The sequence below is a fragment of the Lupinus angustifolius genome, unplaced genomic scaffold (genome assembly GCF_001865875.1).
Source record: "Lupinus angustifolius cultivar Tanjil unplaced genomic scaffold, LupAngTanjil_v1.0 Scaffold_21_23, whole genome shotgun sequence".
In the NCBI taxonomy this organism is placed as follows: domain Eukaryota; kingdom Viridiplantae; phylum Streptophyta; class Magnoliopsida; order Fabales; family Fabaceae; genus Lupinus; species Lupinus angustifolius.
In genome coordinates this window covers 1-6,149 of record NW_017719563.1, presented here as the reverse complement: position 1 = coordinate 6,149, position 6,149 = coordinate 1, and the positions used below count along the sequence as shown (strand labels likewise).

Genomic DNA, 6,149 nt, shown 5'->3' with positions numbered 1-6,149 from the left:
TAAGAGGTCGCGTAGCCGAAAGTCGGGGCGCGACACCATTGTACCTGCAGGTACCCAGAAATACCTACGAAACACAAGCACCCGTACGGATACGGGCAGATATGGGTATTACTCTTCTATTTTGAAACGGGTAACGGCTAGCTACTACCCGTGCTCGTTACCATCCCTAGATGAGAGTGAGTGGAGAAGGAAAGGAAGCATATGTAAAGGTGCATAAAGTGTCTAGAGGAAAAGCAAACAAAAGTATGGAAAAAGAAGAGAATAACAAGGAAGGCGAAGTGTGGTTGAGTTGTTCTTCTATTTAAAAAAATGAAGGGAATGGACGGTGTTTTATAAAAGGAAGGGAACGTAAGGATTGTGGCTAGGCTAGAATGTTATTCACGTATTTTATAAAAGAGAAAGGAAAGTAAGGGCTAAATTATTAAAAATTCTTGCCATGTATTAAAAAATATAGGCAAAAATGACTTCTCGCTTGTAAAAATAGGGTTTTCCTCTAGAAAGCAACTTGGAGCGGTTTCTGACTCGCAATTTGGGGAAGCAAACCGCTGCTTTTCAACCCGTTACAGACATGATTGCTATCCTCATTGTTATCCACCATTTCGTCATGTTGAGGAGCTGGAGACCTCCGTTACGCACTATCCCAACGCAATCGTGTGCGATTTACTAGTTAGAGTAACCACAATGGTAAAAACATTTTCATTCTTATTTGGGTCTTACATGTTATTTTATAATTTATTACAATTCTAGATGAAATAAGAATAACACTTATTTTTCTCTCCCAATTACAAACATCATTCTTATTCTTACTCGGGTTTTACAATCTACCTTATTCTTAACCAAACATCTACATTTTTCGTTCTTTCTCCTCGTTCTTTTTTAAGAACAAAATTCATAAAATAAAAATGTCGCAATGGAGAACAAAGTAAGAATGTTCTTAGTCTGTTATGAACAGTCTTAAGAACAACCATTGTGGTTGTTCTTAGGGCCCAACCCACCAAGATGCACCAATTTTAAGATCTTATTAACACATTTATTAGACCAAATAAAAGTAAGGATTAAGGCATTAACCAATCTATTCTGATGCATATTGAGACTGAAGGAGCCTCAAAATGTTTCCATTCATAGTACAGAGTAACTACTGAGACATGCTTACAAAGAAGCTAATGATTGTGCCCATAAATTACCAATGTGAATCATTGAGGTACTTTTGATGAGTTATCATTGAATAAATAACCCTCCCTCTTCTCTTGTCCCTATTTTTTAGGGAGACTCTAGGTGATTGCTTTAGCTTGTTCTACTATTAGTATGTAATGTAATCTTAGAAACATACACATGCCAGAAAATATGCTTGAGCAAGAGCACAGAAAAATGTACCAAGTTGAATTTAACAGAGTGCAAAATACATTGAAACAAAAACAGACTCTGCAACAAAATAGTTTATTTTCAATAATGTTTTGGTACCAACCTAACTTTGTACTATCCACTTTTCCAAGCATCCAGATAAAACCAATGTACACATAAACATAGCTAACTTATATTCATCAGTTTTTCCATGTATTCGAAAACGCAAAAGAAAATGTAAACATGACCACTGTAAAATATTTTAGAGATGCTTAGTAATTTTAAGGGCATAACAACTTAACCGAATAAAAGAGTCGACCTAATAAATTTAGTACTTCAACTGGCATGATTGGAGGGCAGCAACAAACTTCAAAGAAGCCCTCTTCTTCTCTTGTAATCACTAATTGACAATGTCAGAGCATGCTTCTTGCCATCATTTTCGGGAACTCCGACACCAATAGTTGCTTATATTCTTTGGTTATTGGCCAAAAATCCTGCCTGAACTCCTTGGGCTCCCCCAAAGTTTTGGAGTGCAGACAAGGAAATTGGCAGATCAAAGTTGTGTAGTAGATATGACTCTGTCCCTTGATCGAAGAGAGCGCTTGTGTCTACTAACTTACCAGCACCGGTAGTAGCTTCCAAGGCCTCAACAGTAGCAACCTGGCCAGCCTTTGCTGCTCCCATCTCATTGCTGCTTGAATCAACCACTGTGCCACTGACACTGTTCTTTGCAGCTACAACCGTTTTTTCTCTAACACATCTTTTTTGAATGGCATCCGGTCACCACCTCGTTCTACTTCCTTAACCCACTGTTTAAACTCCCCCTCAAGTGGAGCAGAGTCGTTAACCATGGTCATCTGCCACTTCACAGCAGAAGTCTCCTTTCCCCAGACAAGATTCAAATACTTGTGTGTAGTTTTATTCTCGAATATATATTGTCGATCTGTATTCTCCTTTCACCATGCAGACCCTGTACATGGGCCCAGACTCTAACAAAGCAACCAACAACTAACTCCTCAAAAAAAGGCTCCATTAACCATTTTGCAAGTTTTGATATGCAAATGGTGATTTCTTTTATATCCTCAAAAGTAGGAGCCTCGAATCCAGATATTGACCTGATATCATCGTTGTCAATGATTCCTCCATATCCATTTGACCCTTCATCGTCATTGTGGGACTCACTCTCACTTGAGTTACCAAGATCTTTGAAGTAAATGGATTGTGCTTTGATGAAAAAAGACCAGGGCCTGAACTTCGAGGTGCGTCTATCAACCTGTGGTGTGCTTCTGAATCTTGCTGTTTCATCCGCTTTGCACGCAATTCATTCAACTTGTTTTTTTGGATTTATAAACAAGCACACACAATAGAAAAATCAATTTACTAGGAGTATGTAAAATTTAGGTCTTATGAGTCTGAGCTTCAATTTTCATGTAAATAGTGAAATATTACAAGCCAAAAATAGAAACAATAAAATCAGCAAACAAAAAGCACATTCTCAGGTGCAACTTGAGCATAATATCATGTACACACGATGATCCTACCATTAAACCGGAACCCAATTCTAGCATTGGCCTGGCCCATGAGGGAAAATCCAAGGCCCACATGGTTAAGTCCAATTAAGAACCCTAACATTGGTAAACAGACATCCAGATAGGCATTCGGTCAGTCAACCCGGGATTTTACCAAAACTTGGATAGCAAGTCAGCATCATAAAGTGCAATGCAGGCGCGAGACACTAGATCGAGGACCCCAGATTTGTTGGTTGCGAACGAATGATTTGAGGGTCCCACTAGGTATGGTTTCGGGTCCCAAGTCAGCTGAGGTATGTGTCTTACCTCAATCTATACATACCCTTCATAAATCAAATGCAGGTAAAAAATTATTGTCGCTGCCCCTTTTTATGGATGCAACGATGTCGCGACCCGATTTTCGGTTGGAAGACCGCCTCTATGACATGGGAGGATGCGAACTCAGATTCTACCTCTTCCGATTGATTTGGAGTCGCTACTATGTTTTTTGCGGTTAAAACGTAGAAAACTCTATAGTAAGCACAAGTAGGATAATATGGTCTTTAAGTAGAGATTCTGAGCTCGGGAGTCGATTACGGATCGGGGAAGGTATTAGCATCTCGTCTGCCCGTATTAAAACGGTACCCTTGCTAATAACATTGACTTTTATACCCTTAACAATTATTTATTTAGAATTATTTATTTTTATTATTGAGCCTGACAACATTGACTTTGGTTCTACGTACCCCTATTAAGGGATCAATGCTTACGTAGTTCTAGTTCAAAAAATGTTTAGCTACTTTGGTTAATGGTTAGTGATTTAGAGAACATTGATACGTTTTAGAAGTATTAGTTTATTAAATTGATTAATTTGAATTTTGTTCAAAAATGTGAAATTGTTTCGATTCAATGAGACTAATAGTTTTTAGAGACGGTATTGGTCGTAGACCTTCTTTCCATTCTCAGGGGAGTTAGAGACGACTCGAACCGTGACCTCACAATGACAATCTCATGAAATTTATTTGGTAAAATAGTTTCTAATTATTTATATACATATAATTCACCGATAAAATAGTTTATNGGTCGTAGACCTTCTTCCCATTCTCAGAGAAGTTACAGACGACTTGAACCATAACTTTACTATAACAATTCCATGATTAATTTGGTGATAAAATAGTTAGGGACACTACATGAAATTATGTGATACAATCGTTATGAATCACTTTTATATAAGAAATCTAATACTTAGAGACGGTGTTGGTCGTAGACCTTCTTCCCATCCTCAGAGAAGTTAGAGACGACTCGAACCATAACTTTGCTATAAAAATTCCATAATTAATTTGGTAATGTAGTTTCTAATCATTCATACATATAGAATTTTAGTGGTACAATAATTTATTAATTAATTATATATAATTAATAGTTTATGGATGGTATTGGTCGTAGACCTTCTTCTCCTTTCGGAGAAGTTAGAGACAACTCAAATCATAACCTTACTATAAAAATTCCATAATTTAACTTATTTTACTAATATAATATTGGGTTATTTTTTATATATAGAATTCCGAGTGATGAAATATCTTTAGGGAATTAGGTGACAAATATTATTTTGATTTGGGTACATATTGAACTAAGATTATTAGAGTTTAGCTGTATATAGCATAAAGCCTAACAAAAACAAAACATAATATTCAAACCATATTAGTATAACAAAACACAAATGATAAGAAAATGAATAAAGAAAACACAAACTTAACAAAAATATAGGGGAACAGCGGTTACATACGGGTCCTTAGAACCCAAAAAATCCCCAAATGGATTTCAAAATCCCTAACCTTCTCTTTTTCCCTAATCCTCCTCTCCCTCAGCTTGGTTCACGATGGTAGCCAAGGAGGTGGCGCGGTAGTGGCAAGGGTGGCGTTACGGTGGTTCACGTCCAGACAGTGGTTCCATATTCGGGCTCTTATTCTCGACGGTGGTTCCCATCTATCATCGCGGTGGCTCTACAAAAAGAGGTAGCCATCGTCTTCGTTCTTGTTTTCATTATCTTTCTTCCTTATTTTATTTCATCCTCCTTCTTCTCTTCCTTCTAGGGCGGTGATGGTAATGAGATATAGTTAACGGTGTACCTAGTGGTTCGGTCCCTCTCTCCGATGACTATAACAATTTAGTCATTCTCTCCGGTAGTTATCGTGGTTTATCGTTTTCTTTTAGTTAAAGAGGTTTCGGTGAATGAGATCTATCTTGATAAAACCCGTATGTTCTTTCGGGTAGGTGATACATGGATGGAGAGAATTTTGATAATCTCATTTATGATAGACTAGATGGGTTCAAGCTTTTGAAGGGGTTCAAAATAGAATGATATTGGTTTTGACAATGGTTTACAAGTTATGCCTTCAGACGAATGCAAGGTCAGTGAAGGCTAACCGATGAGCAGTGTTGCCCATGGCAGCTGCCAAAATTCAGCCATGAAGGCGTTGCGAACGGTGTTGCGGGCAAATGGCGGACGTCATCATGGCGGTTGAAAAAATAAATAAAAAATATAACATAATAGGAAAAAAATAAATAAATACACAAACAATAACATAAAGTTTAATAAAAACCATTAAATATTAATGTATCATAAAGATCACTAAAAAGTAACAAACAATACAAATAAGTCTTGTCAACATTCACAACTAAAAATGAAAGGATAACACAAATACAAAATGCAAAAGATATAATTTTCTAAATATCGTCCTCCTCCCCAACATCATCCTCCACAGCTGCAAACTCAGCAACATATCCTTCAATTTCTTCTTCATCTGAGTCATTACATTCAAAAGTTGCAGCTTCTTCTTCACTTTGTCTCTTCATCTACTTCTTCATCTAGTTCTTCAACTAGTTCTCCAACTACTTCTTCAAGTATTTTCTCTTTACCTTTTTTAGATGATGAAGAACCACCCTTAGCTTTCTTAGCTTTTCCTCTTGAACGTATAAGTATAGGGTTCTTTATTTTTTGACGCCTTGTACTCATTCTAGGCTCTCCAATCCCTAAAGCCCTATAAACAACATCCCATTGTAGGTCATCATCATCATCTACAAAAACCATCTCATTTCCACCTTCATCATCATCACTATCCATCTCCCCAACAAGCCATTCATTACATTCATCAATGTCGTTAAGGGAGATTGGGTCAACTTCATCCTTGATGTTATATCTCCGCTTAAATGCTTGATTGTATTTAACATAGACCAAGTCCTGCATTCTTTTGATATCAAGCTTATTCCTTTTCTTGGTATGAATCTGCAACGTTCCAA

General features: G+C 37.1%; 1 long non-coding RNA gene across 1 annotated transcript; it reads right to left on the bottom strand.

Annotated features, from left to right (window-relative positions):
- Nucleotides 1-1,361: 1,361 nt before the first annotated feature.
- LOC109338269 lies at nt 1,362-1,635 on the bottom strand. The gene is made up of 2 exons (XR_002106537.1): nt 1,585-1,635; nt 1,362-1,531 (listed from the first exon to the last, which is right to left on the bottom strand). It is a non-coding gene; the product is annotated as an uncharacterized LOC109338269 (long non-coding RNA).
- Between the last annotated feature and the right edge of the window lie 4,514 nt (nt 1,636-6,149).